Genomic DNA, 23,302 nt, shown 5'->3' with positions numbered 1-23,302 from the left:
TTCAAGTGAGTCGACACAATCCGTTAAAGCTGATTTAACAAATCATTGCTGAATGGCATATTTAAAGTAGAATCATCAAAAGTTATGTGTTAACATTTTTGTAAGAAATGGTAAAAGAAGAAAAAAATGGTTTATTTGGGTTGTGTTGGTCAAATCTTGAGGAGCACTAACTTTCTGAGCAGAGAAGAACTTTCAGAGCCCTGAAACAGAAACTGGATACACAAAAACTACATGGTTGACCTCGGCTCCTGCCCTGCAGTTTCACATCCAGGTGTGGAACGTCCCCTGTGTAAGCTGCTGTGCTCACTGAGGAGGACTAGAAATGCCACATAAAATATAATTGATTTAAAATTTGTCTTAAAACACATAATAGGGCTGCTGATGCCCATGCATCACAACTAGATGGGTCTGTATTTTGGTGGGGTTTCCCTTGGAGAAGGGAATGGCAACCCACTCCAGTATTCTTGCCTGGAGAATCCCATGGACAGAAGAGCCTGGCAGGCTACTGTCCATAGAGTGGCAAACAGTCAGACACAACTGAGCAACTAACTCTCTCTCTCTCTCCCTGGTAGCTCAGTGTTATAAGAATCCACCTGCCAATGCAGGAGATGCAGATCAGATTCCTGGGTTGGGAAGATCCCCTAGAGAAGGGAATGGCAACCCACTCCAGTATTCCTGCCTGGAAAATCCCATGGACAGGGGCGCCTGGCAGGCTATACAGTTCATGGAGAACAAAAGAGTCAGACATGACCTAGCAACTAAGCAACAATAACATTGTGAAGATGGTAGAATCACAGATAGGAGAGCTGTTGATTGGCAGCTTCTGTTAATCTGGGACCTCTCAGATTTTGGATATTGAGTAAAAGCCTGAGAATCTGATCTTTGGACAGAGAACTGATACTGGAGGTGGAGAAAACAGCTGAGCTCTTAACAGTCTTGCAGGGTCGGAAAGAAGGTTAACAGAGGGTAGGAAGTAGCTGTGAGCATAAGCATGCTATGGGTACCTTTTATGGTGTTTCACAGAAGGAATGGAGAATAGTGGTCAGTCCTGTAAGGTTAGATAAGAGCTTTTTACGAGAGTTGTTCAGGATAGAAACAGCTTTTGTTAGCTAAAGGGGGAGTATTCCACATAATTAAAATAAGAGATACTTCAACAATTAGACAAGTTAAACTTGTGAAACCGTGGCTGATCATTAGTCAAATCCATTTCACCTGACTTCACTAATCAAGGTTTTAAGACTTGGATGTCTCCCAAGCTGCTTGTAGCCTAAACAATAAGATAGTTGCACGAGTTTTCCAGGAACTTGGCCTCAGCTGTATCTAGTTTGGATTCAGCTGGTTAAGACTGGATAGGACCACCAACCCTCCAACTGGACATGCGTGAGTGTACACTTGGTGACCTTTGGACTTCAGAGGGCTGAAAAACTCCACCCACAGATCATGCCAAGTGCCTCCACGTTTGAAGCTACGTTGGCTTGTAGTTAGTTACACCTGCGCAGAACCACAATTACAAACCTTCCAACCACCTTTCCCCACATCACTCACGCCCCCGACAGCCCCTCTCACCACTCATGCTCACAGGGCTCAGAACACTCTGCTGCTCTTTCCCCCAAATTCTCAGAACCTGGCCTTCAGGAAGGTGGGCCAGAAGCTTGTTCTGTCTTCATGCTTGGCTGCCTTGCAAATTAAAACCTTTTTGCTGCAAACCTCAGCTTCTCAGCATTTTGACTTTGGGCATTGGGCAGAACGAATCCGGTCCACACTACCTTCAGGTATTGATTAAACTTTTTTCCCAAAGAATGAAAATGAAATATATATAGGTATCACCAGTACATGTACTATAATATATACATGTACTATATCCACAGTAACATAAGATAGTTATATAGGATACATGTAATATATTCATAGTTATAATCTTTTAATTAATATATTTAACATAAATGATATTTCTGCTATGCTCAAAGCTTTCTGAAGTCTAGTTTTCCTCTACTGTCCTCATTCACAAGTTTAGGAGGAAAAGAAATGGCTTGATAGGCAAAATCTGATCGTGTTTGGATTATTGGAAGCTCCAAATTAATGCATTGCAAGTTGTACTGTACTATGTGGCACGTTAGGCTACTTTCAGACTCAGATTCATGAAGAATGGAGTTAATAATGTGCATATAATATGCACAGAATGCCACCAATATTCTCATGAATATGGGAGTGGAATTCTTTTAAATTCAGACCTGTGACAAGAATGCAGCTCAGGCCTATCCACTTGGTGTCTGCCTACACTTGGATATTGTGCAAGGCTCTTTCGTTGTTAAGTCATGGCTGACTCTTGGCTGACTCTTTGTGACCTCATGGACTGTAGCCCACCAGGCTCTTCTGTTCATGGGATTTTCCAGGCAAGAATACTGAAGTGGGTTGCCATTTCCTTCTACAGGGGACCTTCCCAACCCAGGGACTGAACCCGTGTCTCCTGCATTGGCAGGAGGATTCTTTACCACTGAGCCACCTCGGAAGCCCCATCGTGCAAGGTACCATACTATAAATGTTTTTGTATTACTCTAAAAGGTGATTTTTGTCTGACATGAATATTTATAAGAATAGATATTGTTGTTAGTGATTTAACTTTGAAAAGATTTTCTATTTCTGTTTCAAGCTCCTGCTTTGTATTGACTAGTATTAAGATTGAAGGTGTGTTGTGACTCTTTTTTCCCCAACCCAACACAAAGTAACTGATAAGGCTGATATAAGATTATACTATTTTTGATAATCCTAGATTTCAAATTTTTTGTTATTTGAGTAATTTTGCCAATTTAAGCTAACAAAATGTATACCACTAAAATATTGCTTTTGTCTGGAGACTCTTCAGCAAGTAGTGCTGGGAGAAGTTGGACAGCCTCATGTAACTCAGTGAAGTTAGAACACATTCTCACTCCTTGCACACACCCACCCTGAAAATGGCTTAAAGTCTTAAATATAAGACAGGACACTGTAAAATTTCTAGAAGAGAACATAGGCAAAACATAAATCTCCAACATAAATCATGCCAATGTTTTCTTAGGTCAGTCTCCCAAGGCAATAGAAATAAAAGCAAAAATAAACAAATGGGATCTCATCAAGCTTACAAGTTTTTGCACAGCAAAGGAGGCCATACACAAAATGAAAAGATAACGTACAGACTAGGAGAAAATATTTGCAAATTATGTGACTGACAAGGGCTTAATTTCCAAAATGTACAAACAACTCATACAACTCAATAACACCATGAACAAAAAATGTAATCAAAAAATGGGCAGAAGACCTAAATAGACATGTCTCCAAAGAAGGCACACAGATGGCCAATAGGCATATTAAAAACGCTCAACATCTGTAATTATTGTTGTTTAGTCGGTGAGTCATGATTGACTTTTTTGAACCCCGTGGGCTATAGCCCACCAGGCTCCTCTGTCCCTGGGATTTCCCAGGCAAGAATACTGGAGTGAGTTGCCATTTCCTTCTCCAGGTGATCTTCCCAACTCACATTCCTGCATTGGCAGGCGGATTCTTTAATTAGAGAAATGCAAATCAATGAGATATCACCTCACACTGGTCAGAATGGCCAACATTAAAAAGTCTCCAATATGAAATGCTGTAAAGGGTGTGGAGAAAAAGGAACCCTCTTACATGGTTGGTGGGAATATAAATTGGTGTAGCCACTATGGAAAACATTATGGAGGTTTCCTAAACTAAAAGAGTTATCATATGACCCTCCAATCCCATTCCTGGGAATATATTTGAAAAAAGACACTCCATTTTGAAAAGATACATGCACCCTGATGTTCATAGCAGCAGTATGTAAAATAGCCAAGACACAGAAGTAAACTAAATGCCCATTGACAGATGAATGGATAAAAATGATGTGGTATACAGCAATCAGAGCAGAAAAAGAAGTAAAAGGAATCCAGATAGGAAAAGAAGACGTGAAAGTCTCACTGTTTGCAGATGACATGATCCTCTACATAGAAAACCCTAAAGATTCTACCAGAAAATTACTAGAGCTAATCAATGAATATAGTAAAGTTGCAGGATATAAAATTAACACACAGAAATCCCTTGCATTCCTATATACTAACAATGAAAAAACAGAAAGAGAAATTAAGGAAACAATACCATTCACCATTGCAACAAAAAGAATAAAATACTTAGGAGTATATCTACCTAAAGAAACAAAAGACCTATACATAGAAAACTATAAAACACTGATGAAAGAAATCAAAGAGGACACAAACAGATGGAGAAACATACCGTGTTCATGGATTGGAAGAATCAATATTGTCAAAATGGCTATTCTACCCAAAGCAATCTATAGATTCAATGCAATCCCTATCAAGCTACCAACGGTATTTTTCACAGAACTAGAACAAATAATTTCACAATTTGTATGGAAATACAAAAAACCTCGAATAGCCAAAGTAATCTTGAGAAAGAAGAATGGAACTGGAGGAATCAACCTGCCTGACTTCAGACTCTACTACAAAGCCACAGTCATCAAGACAGTATGGTACTGGCACAAAGACAGAAATATAGATCAATGGAACAGAATAGAAAGCCCAGAGATAAATCCACGAACCTATGGACACCTTATCTTCGACAAAGGAGGCAAGGATATACAATGGACAAAAGACAACCTCTTTAACAAGTGGTGCTGGGAAAACTGGTCAACCACTTGTAAAAGAATGAAACTAGAACACTTTCTAACACCATACACAAAAATAAACTCAAAATGGATTAAAGATCTAAATGTAAGACCAGAAACTATAAAACTCCTAGAGGAGAACATAGGCAAACACTCTCCGACATAAATCACAGCAAGATCCTCTATGACCCACCTCCCAGAATATTGGAAATAAAAGCAAAACTAAACAAATGGGACCTAATGAAACTTAAAAGCTTTTGCACTACAAAGGAAACTATAAGTAAGGTGAAAAGACAGCCCTCAGATTGGGAGAAAATAATAGCAAATGAAGAAACAGAGAAAGGATTAATCTCAAAAATATACAAGCAACTCCTGCAGCTCAATTCCAGAAAAATAAATGACCCAATCAAAAAATGGGCCAAAGAACTAAACAGACATTTCTCCAAAGAAGACATACAGATGGCTAACAAACACATGAAAAGATGCTCAACATCACTCATTATTAGAGAAATGCAAATCAAAACCACAATGAGGTACCATTACACGCCAGTCAGGATGGCTGCTATCCAAAAGTCTACAAGCAATAAATGCTGGATGAGGGTGTTGGAGAAAAGGAAACCCTCTTACACTGTTGGTGGGAATGCAAACTAGCACAGCCGCTATGGAAAACAGTGTGGAGATTTCTTAAAAAACTGGAAATAGAACTGCCATATGACCCAGCAATCCCACTTCTGGGCATACACACTGAGGAAACCAGATCTGAAAGAGACACGTGCACCCCAATGTTCATCGCAGCACTGTTTATAATAGCCAGGACATGGAAGCAACCTAGATGCCCATCAGCAGATGAATGGATAAGGAAGCTGTGGTACATATACACCATGGAATATTACTCAGCCGTTAAAAAGAACTCATTTGAACCAGTCCTAATGAGATGGATGAAACTGGAGCCCCTTATACAGAGTGAAGTAAGCCAGAAAGATAAAGAACATTACAGCATACTAACACATATATATGGAATTTAGAAAGATGGTAACGATAACCCTATATGCAAAACAGAAAAAGAGACACAGAAATACAAAACAGACTTTTGAACTCTGTGGGAGAATGTGAGGGTGGGATATTTCAAAAGAACAGCATGTATACTATCTATGGTGAAACAGATCACCAGCCCAGGTGGGATGCATGAGACAAGTGCTCGGGCCTGGTGCACTGGGAAGACCCAGAGGAATCGGGTGGAGAGAGAGGTGGGAGGGGGGATCGGGATGGGGAATACGTGTAAATCTATGGCTGATTCATATCAATGTATGACAAAACCCACTGAAATGTTGTGTAGTAATTAGCCTCCAACTAAAAAAAAAAAAAAAAAAAGATCTAAAAAAAAAAAAGATGTGGTATATATACATGATGGAGTACTACTTAGTCATAAAAATTTGGTAGGGTAAATAGTAGAATTTCCTTCTGTTTTAAATTTCAGAATTTCCTTCTATTTTAAGGCTGAATAATATTTCATTGTATGTATATACCACATTTTCTTTATCCAATCGTCTGTCAATAGACATTTGCGTTGTTTCCTCACTTAGCTATTGTGAATAGTGCTGCAATGAAGATGGGAGGGCTAATATCTCTTCAAGATCCTGATTTCAATTCTTCGGATATATATGGAGACGTGGGATTGCTGAATAATAAAGAAGTTCTATTTTTAACTTTTTTGAGCAACTTTCGTGCTGCTTTCTATGGAGGCCGTACCATTTTGCATTCCCACTAGCAGTGTTTAGGGCTCCTATTTCTACACATCCATGCTAACACTTGTCTCTTGTTTTTTTTTTTAAAGCCATTCTAACAAGTATGAGGTGATATCTCATTGTGGTTTTTATTTGAATTTCCCTGATGATAAGTGATGTAGAGCATTTTTTTCATATACTTGTTGGTCATTTGTGTATCTTTGGAGACGTATCTATTTAAGGCTTCATTCCAATTTTTAAAATTGGGTTAATAGGTTTTTTGTTTGTTGAGTTGTATGAGTTATTTATATACTTTGGAGATTAACACCTTATCAGATATATGGTTCACAAATATTTTCTCTGATTCCATACGTTGTCTTTTCCTCTGTTAATAGTTTCTTTTGCTATGCAGAAGCTTTTTAGTTTGATGTAGTCTCACTTGTTTATTTTTGTTTTTGTTCCATGTGCTTTTGGTGTCTGTCATATCCATGAAATCATTACCAATACCAAAGTTATAAAGATTTCCCCCTATGTGTTCTAGGACTATTACATTTTCAGATTTCTTGTCTTTAACTCAATTAGAGTTAATTTCTATAGATGGTATAAAATATAGATCCAACTTCATTCTCTAACATGTGGATATCCCCTTTGCTCAATACCAAATAGTTGAAGAGACTATTCTTTCCCTATTGTGTATTCTTGGCACACTTGTTGAAATTGGTTGATCACACAAGCACAGATTTATTTGTGGGCTCTCTATTCTGTTCTATTTTGTTTATATGTCTGTTTATGCCAGTACCACACTTCTTAAAAATTGCAGTATTGTTGATTGTGCCATATTGTTTTGATTACTGTATCTTTGTAATATGTCTTGAAATCAAAGTGTGATACCTTCTAGTTTTGTTCTTTTTAGAATTGATTTGGATATTTGTGATTCTTTGGTTTCAAATGAATTGTAGAATTGCTTTTTCTATTCTGTTAAAATCTTTGGAATTTTGATAGGGATTTTGTTGAATATGTCTATTGCTTTGGATGGAATGAACATTTTAACAATATTAAGTCTTCCAATTGATGAAAATGGGAAGCTTTTCCATTTGTTTATTTCTAAATTTCTGTCATCAGTATTTTAATTTTCAGTATATAAATATTTCACCTCAGTTTATCCCTAAGTATTTTCTTTGTTTTGGTGCTACTGTGAATGGCATTGTTTTCCTAATTTCCTTTTCAGATAATTACTGTTAGTGTATAGAAATACAACTGATTTTTGTAGGTTGACTTTTGTATCCTGCAAATTTACTGAATTCATTTATTATAATTATTCTCAATGGAATCTTGGTGTTTTCTATATACAAGACCACATTGTCTATAAACAAGGATGATTTTACTTCTTTATTTCCAATTTGGATGCTTTTTATTTCTTGTCTAATTACTCTGGGTGGAACTTCCAGTACCATGTTAAATAGAAATGGTGAGTAGACAACCTTGACTTGTTCTGTTAGAGGAAACTTGTAGTTATACACCATGGAATGTTAGCTGTGTGCTTTTTATTTACAGCCTTTATAATGTTGAGATATTTACCTTTCATTCCTAATTTCTTGAGAGTTTTTATTGTGAATGAATGTTAAATTTGATCATGTCAGGTTTTTTTTTTTTGCATCTATTGAGACAATCATGCAATTTAAAATTTTTTAATTGAAGTATAATTTACAATGTCTTTAAAATAAGGGTATAGCAAAGTGATTCTGTTATATATGACATATATACACATATATACTTTTTCAGATTCTTTTCCATTATAAATTATTACAAGATATTGAATTTCCTCTGCTATACAGTAGGCCCTTGTGGTTTACCTATTTTATTATAGTAGAATGTGTATGTTAATCTTAAGCTCCTAATTTATCTACCCCTCATCCACTTGGGTAACTATAAGCTTGTTTTCTATGTTTATGAATCCATTTCTATTTTGTAAGTTGATTTGTATTATTTTTTAGATTTCACAGTAAGTGATATCATATATTTATCTTTCTCTCTTACTTAATATGGTAATCTCTAGGTTTTTCATGTTGCTGCAAATAGCATTATTTCATACTTTTTTATGGTTGGTTGTATTGTGTGTGTATATATATATATCTATATATCTCACATCTTTATTCACTCATCTGTCAATGGACATTTAGGTTGCTTCTATGTCTTTACTATTGCAAATAGTCCTGCTATGAACATTGGGCTGCATGTATCTTTTTGAACTATAGTTCTGTATATATGCCCAAGAGTGGGATTCTTGGACTATATGAAAAACTCTACTTTTAGTTTTTTAAGGTGCCTCCATACTGTTTTCCATAGTGGCTGCATCAATTTACATTCCTACCAACAGTATAGGAGGTTTCCTTTTTCTTCACACCCTCTCCAGCATTTATTGTTTGTAGATTTTTAAATGATTGCCATTCTGAGGAGAAACCTCATTGTAGTATTGATTTTCATTTCTCTAGTCATGTTTGTTTGCTTTGATATTAAAGCTGTGTGAGCTGTTTGTATATTTTGAACATTAATCACTTGTTAGTGTATTTTGTTTGCAATTGTTTGCATTGTTTGCAATTATTTTCACCCACTCTGTGCATTGTCTTTTCATTTTGTTTATGATTTCTTTTGCTGTGCCAAAGCTTTTGAGCTTAGTGAAGTCCAATTTGTTTATTTTTTTAATTTCCATTATTCTAGGAACAGATCCCAAAAAAGTACTGCTACAATTTATGTCAAAAGGTTTTCTGCCTGTTTTCTTCTAGGAGTTTTATGGTATCCCGTCTTATTTTTAGGTCTTTAATCCATTTTGAGGTTGTTTGTGTGTATGTGTGTGGTGTTAGAGAATGTTTTTATTTCCTTCTTTACATTTAGCTGTCCAAGTTTTCTCGGCACCACTTATTGAAGAAACTGTCTTTTCTCCACTGTATATTCTTAACTCCTTGTCATAGATTAATTGACCACAAGTGGGTGAGTTTATTTCTCAGTTTTCCATCCTATTCCATTGATCTATTTGTGTGCTTTTGTGCCAGTACCATACTGTTCTGATTACTCTATTTGTAATATGATCCAAAATTAGGGAGCATGATTCCTCCAGCTTCAATCATCTTTCTCAAGATTGTTTTACTTGTTCATGGTTGTTTTGTGTGTTTCAATACAAATATTAAAAATTGAGTTACTTCTGTGAAAAATGCCATTGGTAATCTGATAGAGATTGCACTGAATCTGTACATTGCTTTGGGTAGTGTGATCATTCTAACAATATTGATTCTTCCAGTCCAAGTATGTGGTATATCATTCCATCTATTTGTGTCATCTTTCATTTCTTTCACCAGTGTCTTGCAATTTTTGGAGTATAGATCTTTTGCCACCTTAGGTATATTCATTGTTAGGTATTTTATTCCTTTTGATGATGGTAAATGAGATTGTTCCTTAAATTTATCTTTCTGATCTTTCATTGTTAGTGTATAGAAATACAACAGATTTCTGTGTTCTAATTTTATATCCAACAACTTGGCCAAATTAATCAATGAGCTCTAGTAGTTTTCTGGTAACATCTTTAGGATTTTCTATGTAGAGCATCATATCATCAACAATGACAGTTTTACTTCTTTCCAATTTGAATTTCTTCTTTTTCTTCTCTGATTGCCATGGCTAGGACTGCCAAAACTATGTTGAATAGAAGTGGCCAAAGTAGACATCCCTGTCCTCTTCCTGATCTTAGAGGAAATGCTTTCAGCTTTTCACTGTTGAGTGTGATGTTAGCTTTTATTTATTATATATCATCTTTATTATGTTGAGGTATTTTCCTTCTATGCTCACTCTCTGAAGAGTTTTTAGCAAAAATGTATGTTGAATTTTATCAAAAGATTTTTCTATATCTTCTGTGATGATCATAAGGCTTTTTTATTCTTCAATTTGTTGATGTGATACATTATACTGACTGACTTGAAAATATTGAAAAATCCTTGCATCTCTGGGATAAATTCCACTTGATCATAGTCAATGATCCTTTTAATTTATTGTTGGAGTAGATTTACTAGTGTTCTGTTCTGGATTTTTACATCTATATTTATGAATGATATTGGCCTGCAATTTTCTTTTTCTGTGTGTGATATCTTTGGTTCTGTATCAGGGTGATGGTGGCCTCAGAGAATGAGTCCAGAAGTATTTTTTCCTCTGCAATTTTTGGAATAGTTTTAGAAGGATAGGTATTAGCTCTTAACTGTTTGGTAGAATTCACCAGTGAAGACATCTGTTCCTGGATTTTTGCTTGTTGGAAGTTTTTAAATTACTGACTCATTTTCTGCACTGGTAATTGGTCTGTTCATTTTTTCTATTTCTTCCTTGTTTAGTCTTGGGAGATTGTACATTTCTAAGAATATGTCCATTTCTTCTAAGTTGTCCATTTTGTTGGCATATAGCTGCTTGTAGTAGTCTCTTATGATCCTTTTTATTTCTGTGCTGTTGGTTGTAGCTTCTCCTTTTGCATTTCTAATTGTAGTGACTTGGGACCTCTCCCTTTTCTCTCTTTTATGAGTCTGGCTAAAGGTGTATCAATTTTGTTTATGTTTTCAAAGGACCAGGTTTTAGTTTTATTGATATTTTCTATTATTTTCTTTGTCTCTATTTGTTTTATTTCTGCTCGATCTTTATAATTGTAGTGGTTTTGTTGCTAAGTCATGTATGGCACTTGCGACCCCATGGACTGTAGCCTGCCAGGCTCCTCTGTCCATGTGATTCTCCAGGCAGGAATACTGGAGTGGGTTGCAATTTCCTTCTCCAGGGGATCTTCCTGACCCAGGAATCAAACCTGAGTCTTCTGCATTGCAGGCAGATTCTTTACCGACTGAGCTACAAGAGAACTTTCCTTCTATTGACTTTGGATTTTATTTGTTTTTTTTCCTCTAGTTGCTTTAGATGTAAAGTTAAGTTGGTTATTTGAGTTTTTTATTTTTTCCTGAGGTAAGATTTTATTGCTATAAATTTCCTTCTTAGAACTGCTTTTGCTGTATCCCATAGTTTTTGGATCATCATGGTTTTGTTGTCATTTGTGTCTAGGTATTTTTTTATTTCCTCTTCGATTACTTCAGTGATTCTTTGGCTGTTTAGTAGCATATTGTTTAACCTCCACATGTATGTGTTTTTTACAGCCTTTTTTTCCTTGTAGTTGATTTCTAATCTTGTTGGTGTTGTGGTCAGAAAAGGTGCTTGATATAATTTTTATTTTGTTGATTTATTGAGGTTCACTTTTTGACCCAGCATGTGATCAATCCTGGACAGTGTTTCATGTGCACTTGAAAAGAATGTGTATCTTGCTGCTTTGGGATAGAATACTCTCTTAATGTCTCTTTAGTCCATCTAGTTTAATCTATTATTTAAAGCTAGTGTTTCCTGACTGATTTTCTGTCTGGATGATCTTGGTGAAAGTAGGGTGTTAAAGTTCTCCAATATTAATGGTGTTGCTCTCAACTTCTTTTTATGGTTGTTAGTATTTGCCTTATATTAATATATTGAGGTGCTCCTATGTTGGGTACATATGTATTTACAATTGTTATATCTTCTTCTTAGATTGAGCCCTTGATCATTATGTAGTGCGCTTCTTTGTCTCCTTTAACAGTCTTTGCTTTAAAGTCTATTTTGTCTTATGTAAGTATTGGTACTCCAGTTTTCTTTTGATTTCATTTGCATGGAATATCTTTTTCCATCACTTCACTTTCAGTCTGTATATGTCCCTAGATCTGAGGTAGATCTATATATATGGATCTTGTTTTTTGTATCCATTCAGGCAATCTGTGTGTTTAGGTGTGTTTAGGTTGAAGCATTTATTCCATTTTATGTTTAAGGTAATTATCAGTATCCATGTTCTTATTGTCATTTTGTTAATTGTTTTGGATTTATTTTTGTAGGCCTTTTTTTCTTCCCTTTCACTCTTGTTCTCTTCTCTTGTGATTTGATAACTAATTTTACTTTTGTATTTGGTTTCCTTTTTCGTGTGTGTGAATTTTCAGTTTGTGGTTACCATGAGGTTTTGATATTGCAGTCTGTATATAAACAAGACTACTTGTTGCTGGTCTTTTAATTTAAAATGCACTTCTAGTACCCCACGTTTGTACTCTCGTACTCACAGTTGCTGATTTTGATATCATATTTGTATGTGGAGGATTTCCTACCTTTGTTTGCCTTTAACAGTGGACTTTTACATTCATAATTTTCTTCTATAGTTGCCTTTTTTCTTCCACCTTTAGTATTTGTTGCAAAGCTCGTCTGGTGATGGTGAATTTGCTGAGCTTTTGCTTGTCTGTAAAGCTTTTGGTTTCTCCACTGAATCTGAATGAGAGCCTTGCTGGGTAGGTTATTCTCTGTTTTAGGTTTCTCCCTTTCATCAGTTTAGATATATCATGCAGAACCTTACAGTCTGCAGAGTTTCTGCTGGAAAATCAAATGATTACCTTATGGAAGACTCCTAGTGTGTTATTTGTTGTCTTTGCCTGTTGCTTTTAATATTTTCTCTTTTTTAAAATTTTTGTCAGTTTGAGTACTATGCGTCTAGGCACTTCCCTCAGGTTTATCATGCCTGGGACTCTCTGTTCCTCCTTAACTTAGGTGACTGTTTCCTTTCCATTGTTAGAGAAGTTTTCAGCTGCTATTTCTTCAAATATTTTCTAAAGTCTTTTCTCTCTTTTCCATCAGTCAGTCGGTTTAGTTGCTCAGTCATGTCTGACTCTTTGTGACCCCATGGACTGCAGCATGCCAGGACTCCCTGTCCATCACCAACTCCCAGAGCTTACTCAAACTCAGGTCCATTGAGTCAGTGATGCCATCCAACCATCTCATCCTCTGTCGTCCCCTTCTCCTCCCACCTTCAATCTTTCCCAGCATCAGGGTCTTTTCAAATGAGTCAGTTCTTTGCATCAGGTGGCCAAAAGTATTGGAGTTTCAGCTTCAGCATCAGCCCTTCCAATGAATATTCAAGACTGATTTCCTTTAGGATGGACTGGTTGGATCTCCTTGCGGTCCAAGGGACTCTCAAGAGTCTTCTCCAACGTCACAGTTCAAATAATCAATTCTTTGGTGTTCAGCTTTCTTTATAGTCCAACTCTCATATCCATACATGACTACTGGAAAAACCATAGCTTTGATTAGACAGACCTTTGTTGGCAAAGTAATGTCTCTGCTTTTTAATATGCTGTCTAGTTTGGTCATAACTCTTCTCCATCTGAGACCCCTATAATGAGAATGTTGGTGTATTTACTTTTGTCCCAGATGTCTCTTAGACTGTTCTCATTTCTTTTCATTCTTTTTTTTATATTCTGTTCCATGGCAGTTATTTCCACCATTCTGTCTTCCAGGTAGCTTACACATTTTTCTGCCTCATTTATTCTGCAGTTGATTCATTCTAGTGTATTTTTCATTCCAGATATTATATCATTCACCTCTTTTTGTTGTTCTTCAGTTCTTCTGGGCTAAACATTTCTTGAATCTTTTCAGTGTGTCCCTCCATTCTTTTTCTGAGATCTTGGATCGTCTTTGCTATTATTACTCTGAATACTTTTTTTGGGTAGCTTGCCTTAGTTGTTCTTTTACTTTACTTTACTTAGTTGTTCTTCTGGGGTTTTATCTTGTTCCTTTGTCTGGGACATGTTCTTTTGGCATCCATTTTGTGTAATTTTTTGTGATTGCAGTTTCCATTCTGCAGGCTGCAAGGTTGTATTTTTTCTTGCTTCTGCTCCCTGCCCCCCTGGTGAATGAGGCTGGTCTAAGAAGCTTGCGCAGGCTTCCTGGTGGGAGAGACTTTTTCCTGCCCATTCATGTGTCGAGATGGGTCTTGTACCTCTGGTGGGTAGGACTGTGTCAAAAGGGTATGTTTAGTAGGAAACTGGGGGCTCAGAAAGACTTCAGGCTTCCTAGCTTCTGCTGGGTGAGGTTGCGTTCCCTCCTTTTTGGTTGCTTGGCCTGAGGCATCCCAGCACTGGAGCCTACAGGCTGTTGGGTGGGGCCAGGTCTTGGTGGCTTCCAGGAGGACTAACACCAAAGAGTACCCCCCAGAACTACCACCCCTAGTGTCTTTGTCCATGCAGTGAGCCACACCACCCCCCACATCTGCAGGAGACTCTGTAATACCAACAGTTTAGTCTGGTGTAGTCTCATGAGGTCACTGCTTCCACCCCCGCCCCCTGAGTCCTGAAGTGCACAAGACCTTGTATGCATCCTCTAACAGTGGAGTTTCTGTTTCCCGCAGTGCTATGGAATTCCTGAGATCAAACCTTCAAAACCAGATGCTCTGGGTGCCCCTCCCATTGCCACACCTCTAGGCTGGGGAGCCTGATGTGGGGCTTAGAACGTTCACTCCTGTGGGAGAAATTCTGTGGTATAAATATTTTCAGTTTGTGAGTTGCCCATCTGGCAGGTATGGGATTTGATTTTATTGCTATTGCAACCCTCCTATCATATCATTGTGGTTCTTTTTCTTTGTCTTTGGATGTAGGATATCTTTTTTGGTAGGTTCTGAAATTGTTTACCTCAGACTGGGACTCAAACCCAGCCCAAATCCTTTTTGGGACTCGAACCCACATAACCAGGACTTGAACCTGGCCAAAACCCTACTTAGGACTTGAACCCACGTGGCTTGGACTCAAAACCCAGTTTGGAACTCAAACCCACATAGCCAGGACTCGAACCCAACCAAAACCCAGTTTTGGCCTCTAACCCACATGGCTGGGACTTGAACCAAGCTAAAACCTACAGTACCTGGTTTCAGGATCTAATTAAGCTCAGGCTCTTGATGTCTCATTTTAGAAAGAATTCAGTGAGAGACAAAGTGATAGGTAAGAAGTAGATGTATTCAGATTCAGAGAGAAACACACTTCATAGGCAGAGTGTGGGCCATCCCAGAGGGTGAGTTCAGGGACCTTGAAAATGTGGCGTGGTTAGCTTTTATGGGTTGGGTAATTCATAGGCTAATGAATGGGAAGATTATTCCAACTATGTTGGGGAAAGGGTGGAGATTTCCAGGAGTTGGGTCACCAAACACTTTTTGGTCTTTTGATGGTATGTTGGGACTGTCATGGCACCTCTGGGTGTATCATTTAGCTTACTGATTGAGGATCAAGGTCTAGTCAAAGTTGACTTGTCTGCCATCATGGACCCATTTGATTCTAATCGGTTTATGTTGTATTCTTAGACTATGTCATTCTTTCAAAAGTTGTGCCCTTCCCTCTTCTCTCCTGTTTCAGTTCTAGTATGTTTTTGGGTCCATGGTTGTTCAGCAGTTAGTTGTGATTTTGTTGTTTTCATGAGAAGAGGTGGCTGTCCTTATACTCCTCCATCTTGTCTCCACTCTCTCCATTTTGAATTTGTTTTATAGACCTCTCTTTCCCTTTTCTTCCTTTATCCTCTTCTCTTGAGATTTGGTGACTATCTTTAGTGTTATATTTGGATTCATTTTTCTTTTTAGTTTATCTATTAGAGATTTTTGTTTTATGGTTACTGTGACATTTTTGTATAGGAGTCACCATTTATTTGTGCTTGGTTTCAGTTGCTTATCTCTCTCTCTCTTTTTTGACTGTGCTGGGTCTTTGTTGCTTTGAGCAGGCTTTCTCTAGTTGTGGTGAGCAGAGGCTGCTCTACATTGCAGTGCACAGGCTTCTTATTGTGGTGGCTTCTCTTTTTGCAGAACACAGCTCTAGGGCACATGGGCTTCAGTCATTGCAGCACACAGGCTTAGCAGTTGCAGTTCATGGGCCCTCGAGTATGAGAATTTTAGCAATTATAGCACATGGACTCTATAGTTGCTGCTCACAGGCTCTAGAGCTTAGGCTCAGTAGTTATGGGCACACAAGCTTAGTTGCTTTGCAGCATGTGGAATCTTTCCAGATCAAAGATCAAACCAGTGTCCCCTGCACTGGCAGGTGGATTCTTATCCACTGTGCCACAAGGGAAGCCCTTCAGTTGCTTATCTCTTAATTTCAAATATATTTTAGATATGCTGCATTTGTATCTCCCCCCACCATTACAGTTTTTGATATTATGTTTTCATCTAATTGTTTTATGTATCTCTTAATTGCTTATTGTGGATAAAAATGATTTTACTACTTTTTGTCTTATAAGTCCCTACTTTCTGTGCCTGGATGATTTCCCACCTTTATTGTATGTTTGCCTTTACCAGCGAGCTTTTCCATTTTGTTATTTTCTTGCTTCCAGTTGTGGTTTTTCCTTTTCCACCTAAAGAAGTTATCTTAGCCTTTGTTGTAAAGCTGGTTTGGTGGTCCTGAAATCTTTTAGCTTTTGCTTGTCTGTAAAGCTTTTGATTTCTCCATAAAATCTAAATGAGAGCCTTCTGGGTAGAGTATTCTTGGTTGTAGGTTTTTCTCTTTCATCATTTTAAGTATATCATGCCATTCCCTTCTGGTCTGCAGAGTTTCTGCTGAAAACTCAGCTGATGGACTTAGGGGAATTCCTTTGTAAGCTATTTGTTGCCTTCCCCTTGTTGCATTTAATATTCTCTTTATCTTTTAAAAAAATTTTATTGGTGTATACTTGGCTTACAATGTTGGCTTTCAGGTTTACAGTAAAGTGAATCAGGTTATATATATGTAATATATGCAGCCTCTAATTCTTTTTGAGAGTCTCTTCCCATATCAGTTATTACAGAATACTGAGGAAAGTTCCCTATTCTGTAGTGTGTATATATGTTAACCCCAAACTCTAAATTTATCACTTCACCGCATGTTTCTCCTTTGAGAACTGTAAGTTTGATTTTGAGATCTGTGAGTCAGTTTCTGGTTTGTAAATAAGTTCATCTGTATCATTTTTACTAGTTTCTACATACAAGTGATATCATATGATATTTGTCTTTCTCTGACTTTCTTCATTTACTATGATAAACTCCATGTCCATCCATGTTGCTGCAAATGGCTTTATTTTGTTCTTTTTAATGACTGAGTGGTATTCCACATCTTCTTTATTCATTCATCTGTTGATGGACACTTAGGCTGCTTCCATGTCTTGGCTATTGTAAATGGTGCTTCAATGAACACTGGATCTTGTGCATCTTTTCTAATTAGAGTTTTCTTCTTTTCTGGACATATGGCTAGGAGTGGGATTGTTGGATCACATGGTAACTCTATTTTTAGTTTTTTGAGGAACCTCCATATTGTTCTCCATAGTACAATAGTTGTATTAATTTATTATTCCCACCAGCAATGTAGGAGGGTTTCTTTTGCTCCACAACTTTTGTCATTTTGATTACAATCTGTTGTAGTGTATTCCTGTATAGGACTGTCTGTGCTTCCTGGACTTGGGTGAATATTTCCTTCCCCAGGTTAGGGAAGTTTTCAGTTATTATCTCTTCAAATATTTTCTCAGGCCCATTCTCTCTCTCTCTTCTTCTTTTCAGTTCAGTCCAGTTCAGTCGCTCAGTCATGTCTGACTCTTTGCGACCCCATGAATCGCAGTACACCAGGCCTCCCTGTCCATCACCAACTCCCGGAGTTTACTCAAACTCATGTCCATCGAGTCGGTGATGCCATCCAGCCATCTCATCTTCTGTCGTCCCCTTCTCCTCCTGCCCCCAATTCCTCCCAGCATCAGGGTCTTTTCCAATGAGTCAACTCTTCACATGAGGTGGCCAAAGTACTGGAATTTCAGCTTCAGCATCAGTCCTTCCAATGAACACCCAGGACTGATCTCATTTAGGATGGACTGGTTGGATCTCCTTGCAGTCCAAGAGACTCTCAAGAGTCTTTTCCAACACCACAGTTCAAAAGCATCAATTTTTCAGCGCTCAGCTTTCTTCACAGTCCAACTCTCACATCCATACATGACCACTGGAAAAACCATAGCCTTGACTAGACGGACCTTTCTTGGCAAAGTAATGTCTCTGCTTTTTAATATGCTATCTAGGTTGGTCATAACTTTCCTGCCAAGGAGTAAGCATTTCTTAATTTCATGCTGCAATCACCATCTGCAGTGATTGTGGAGCCCCCAAAAATAAAGTCTGACACTGTTTCCACTGTTTCCCCATCTATTTGCCATGAAGTGATGGGACCAGATGCCATGATCTTAGTTTTCTGAATGTTGAACTTTAAGCCAACTTTTTCACTCTCCTCTTTCACTTTCATCAAGAGGCTTCTGAATTCTTCTTCACTTCCTGCCATAAGGGTGGTGTCATCTCCATATCTGAGGTTATTGATATTTCTCCTGGCAATCTTGATTCCAGCTTGTGCTTCCTCCAGCCTAGGGTTTCTCATGATGTACTCTGCATATAAGTTAAATAATCAGGGTGACAATATACAGCCTTGGTGTACTCCTTTTCCTATTTGGAACCAGTCTGTTGTTCCATGTGCAGTTCTAACTGTTGCCTCCTGACCTGCTTATAGGTTTCTCAAGAGGCAGGTCAGGTGGTCTGGTATTCCCATCTCTTTCAGAATTTTCCAGAGTTTATTGTGATCCACACAGTCAAAGGCTTTGGCATAGTCAATAAAGCAGAAATAGATGTTTTTCTGGAACTCTCCCTCTAATGCAATTTTCAATTGTATTAGCATACTCAATGTCTCAGTAGTTTCTTAAACTCCCCTCATTTATTTTCTTTCTTTTTTTTTTTCTTTTTCTGTTTGGCAGCATGATGTCCACTATTGTATCTTCCAGCTCATGATCCTTTCTTCTGCCTCATTTATTCTACTATTCTTTCTAATGTATTTTCTTTTCAGTTATTGTATTCTTTGTATGGTTTTTCTTTATATTTTCTATTTCTTTGATAAAAAGTTCTCATTTCTAATTCTTGTCACCTATTTTCCTCTTTTATTCTTTGATCATCTTTACAATCATTACCCTAAATTCTTTCTTGGGTAGATTGCCTATCTCCACATCACTTAGTTCTTCTTCTGGGGTTTTATCTCGTTCCTTCATCTGAGACATAGTCCTCTGTCACCTCATTTTGTCTAAATTGCTATTTGTCTTTTTATGTATGTGGTAGGTTGATTACATTTCTCAACTTAGGAGCAGTGGCCCTCAGTAGGAGCTATCCCATGCATCCCAGCAGCGTACTCCCCACTTGTCACCCAAGGGTTAGGGGCCAGCTGGTCCCAGGGTGGTGTCTGGCCTGTATTTGCAGACTTGATCTGTAGGCTGAGGAACTGCTCTTCTTTTCCAATTGTTCAGTCATGTCCAACTCTTTGCAACCCATGGACAGCAGCACACAAGTATTCCCTGTCCTTCACTATCTCAATGGACAGGAGTTTGCTCAAACTCCTGTCCACTGAGTCAGTAATACCATCCAAACATCTCATCCTCTGTTTTCCCCTTTTCCTCCTGCCTTCAATCTTTCCCAGCATCAGGGTCTTTACCAATGAGTCAGCTCTTTGCATCAGGTGGCCAAAATATTGGAACTTCAGAATCATTCCTTCCAATGAATATTCAGGGTTGATTTCCTTTGGGACTGACTGGTTTGATCTTGCAGTCCAAGGGATTCTCAAGAGTCTCTCCAGCAACACAGTTCAAAAGCATCTATTCTTAGGTGCTCAGCTTTCTTTATGGTCAAACTGTTAATCCGTACATGACTACGGGAAAAACTGTAGCTTTCACAATACGGACCTTTGTCAGCAAAGTGATGTCTGCTTTTTAATACATTGTCTAGGTTGGTCATAGCTTTCCTTGCAAGGAACAAGCGTCTTTTAATTTCATGGCTACAGTCACCATCTGCAGTGATTTTAGAGCCCCCCAAAATAAAGTCTCTCACTGTTTCCATTGTTCCCGCATCTATTTTCCATGAAGTGATGGGACCGGATGCCATGATCTTTTGGAATGCCGATCTTTTGGAATGCTGAGTTTTAAGCCAAGCTTTTCACTCTCCTCTTTCAACTTCACCAAGAGGCTGTTAGTTTCTCTTTGCTTTCTGCAATTAGGATGGTGTCATCTGCATATCTGAGGTTATTGATATTTCTCCCAGCAATCTTGATTTCAGCTTGTGCTTCATCTAGCCTGGCATTTTGCATGATGTACTCTGCATATAAGTTAAATAAGCAAGGTGACAATATACCCCCTTGACGTACTCCTTTTCCTATTTGGAACCAGTCTGTTCTTCCATCTTCAGTTCTAACTGTTGCTTCTTGACCTGTATACAGGTTTTGTTGGAGGCAGGTCAAGTGGTCTGGTATTCCCATCTCTTAAAGAATTTTCCATAGTTTGTTGTGATCCACATAGTCAAAGGCTTTAGTATAGTCAATGAAGTAGAAGTAGATGTTGTTCTGGAATTCTCTTGCTTTTTCGATGATCCAGTGGATGTTGGCAATTTGATCTCTGGTTCCTCTGCCCTTTCTAAAACCAGCTTGTACATTTGGAAGTTCTCAGTTCACATACTGTTGTAGCCTAGCTTGGAGGATTTTGATCATGACTTTTCTAGCATGTGAAATGTGTGGAATTGTGCGGTAGTTTGAACATTCTTTGGCATTTCCCTTCTTTGGCATTGAAATGAAAACTGACCTTTTCCAGTCCTGTGGCTACTGCTGAATATTCCAAATTTGCTGGCATATTGAGTGTAGCACTTGAACACCATCATCTTTTAGGACTTGAAATAGCTCACCTGGAATTCCATCATCTCCCCTAGCTTTGTTCATAGAGATGCTTCCTACGGCCCACTTGACTTCACGTTCCAGGATGTCTGGCTCTAGGTGAGTGATCATACCATTATGATTATCCAGGTTATTAAGATCTTTTTTGTATAGTTCTTCTGTGTATTCTTGCCACTTCTTAATATCTTCTGCTTCTGTTAGGTCCATACAGTTTCTGTCTTTATTGTGCCCATCTTTGCATGAAATGTTCCCTTGACAGCATTAATTTTCTTGAAGAGATCTCTAGTCTTTCCCATTCTGCTGTTTTCCTCTATTTCTTTGCACTGATCACTGAGGAAGGCTTTCTTATCTCTCCTTGCTATTCTTTGGAACTCTGCATTCAAATGGGTATATCTTTCTTTTTCTTGTTTGCCTTTTGCTTCTCTTCTTTTCTCAACTTTTGTAAGGCCTACTTGGACAACCATTTTGCCTTTTTGCATTTAACTGTCTGGTGATGTCCATGTGTAGAGTTGTCCCTTGTGTTGTTGAAAGAGGGTGTTTGCTATGACCAATGCATTGTCTTGGCAAAACTGTTAGCCTTTGCCCTGCTTCATTTTGTACTCCTGGGGCTAAACTTGCCTGTTATCTCTTGACTTCCTACTTCTGCATTCCAGTTCACTATGATGAAAAGTGTATCTTTTGGGGTGTTAGTTCTAGAGGTCTTGCAGGTCTTCGTAGATATTCAACTTCAGCTTCTTCAGCATTAGTGGTTGGGGCATAGACTTGGGTTACTGTTATGTCGAATGGTTTGCCTTGGAAATGAACAGAGACCATTCTGTCATTTTTGATATTGCACCTACATACTGTATTTCAGACTCTCTTGTTGACTATGAGGGCTACTTCATTTCTTCTAAGGAATTCTTGCCCACAGTAGTAAATATAATGGCCTTCTGAATTAAATTTGCCCATTCTGGTCCATTTTAGTTCACTGATTTCTAAAATGTCAATGTTCACTTTTGCCATCTTCTGTTTGACCACATCCAAGTTAGCCTGATTCATGGACCTAACATTCCAGGTTCCCATGTAATATTGTTCTTTACAGCATTGGACTTTAATTTCACCACCAGACATATCCACAACTGGGCATCATTTCTGCTTTGGCTTAGCCTCTTCATTCTTTCTGGAGCTGTTTCTCCACTCTTTACCAGTAGCATAATTTCACCACCAGACATATCCACAACTGGGCATCATTTCTGCTTTGGCTTAGCCTCTTCATTCTTTCTGGAGCTGTTTCTCCACTCTTTACCAGTAGCATATTAGACACCTACTGACCTGGGGGGCTCATCTTTTGTGACCCATCCATCTTGGGTGGCATTGCACGGCATGGCTCATAGTTTGAGTTACACAGGGCTGTGATCCATGTTATCATTTTGGTTAGTTTTCTGTAGTTGTCTTGTTGTTGGTACCTGCCCCCTGGTGGGTGAGGCTGGTCTAGAGGTTTGTGCTGGCTTTCTGATGGGAGGCGTCAGTGCCTGCCTATTGGAGGTTAGAGCTGGCTATTGGGCCTTTGGTTAGCAGGGCCATGTCTAGAGGTGGCTGTGGGCTCAGGAAATCTTTAGACAGCCTGTCTGATGATGGATGGCCCTCTGTCCATGCCTAGTTTGCTTTTTGGACCAAAGCATCCCAGTAGTGCAGTCCATAAGCCATTAGGTGTGGCAAGGTCTTAGTGCTAAATTGTCAACCTCCATGAGAGCTCATATAGATGAATGCTTAATGATATATCTGCCACCAGTGTCTATATCCCCAGTGTGACATCTGCTCTCCACCTCCCCAAGAGACCCTCCAAGACCAGCATATATGTCTAACCCAGCCCCCTATCAAATTTTTGCTTTTGTTTTTCATCAGGGTGCATGAGATTTTGTGTGCATCCTTTAAGAGTGAAGCCTCTATTTCCCCCACTCCTGTGGCCTCTTTTAATGAAGCCCACTGGCCTTTGAAGCCAAATGCTCTGGGGTCTCCTTTTCCAGGTGCCAGGCCTCTAGGCTAAGGAGTCTAACGTGGGGTTCAGTACTCTCACCACTGTGGGAGAATCTCTGCAATACAACTATCCTCTAGTTGGTGGTTTGCACACCCTGAGGGTATGGGATTTGATTATATCACAAGTCTGCCTCTCCTACCAGTCTTGTGGTTCTTTCTTTATTTGTTTAGTTGTAGATGATCTTTTCTGGCAGGTTTTAGTCTTTTTCAATGATTGTTGTTCTGCAGATTGTTATTTTGATGTGTTCATTAGAGAAGGTAAGTTTAGGGTTCTACTCTGCAATCTTGGTCATTTCCTCTGCCAT

General features: G+C 38.4%; 1 long non-coding RNA gene across 1 annotated transcript; it reads right to left on the bottom strand.

Annotated features, from left to right (window-relative positions):
* Nucleotides 1-551: 551 nt before the first annotated feature.
* On the bottom strand, nt 552-13,759 carry LOC122443729. The gene is made up of 3 exons (XR_006270096.1): nt 13,621-13,759; nt 12,506-12,507; nt 552-565 (listed from the first exon to the last, which is right to left on the bottom strand). It is a non-coding gene; the product is annotated as an uncharacterized LOC122443729 (long non-coding RNA).
* Nucleotides 13,760-23,302: the final 9,543 nt, after the last annotated feature.

The sequence above is a fragment of the Cervus canadensis genome, chromosome 6 (genome assembly GCF_019320065.1).
Source record: "Cervus canadensis isolate Bull #8, Minnesota chromosome 6, ASM1932006v1, whole genome shotgun sequence".
Classification (NCBI taxonomy): domain Eukaryota; kingdom Metazoa; phylum Chordata; class Mammalia; order Artiodactyla; family Cervidae; genus Cervus; species Cervus canadensis.
The sequence above is the reverse complement of the archived record's forward strand: the minus strand, read 5'-3'. Positions and strand labels throughout refer to the sequence as shown.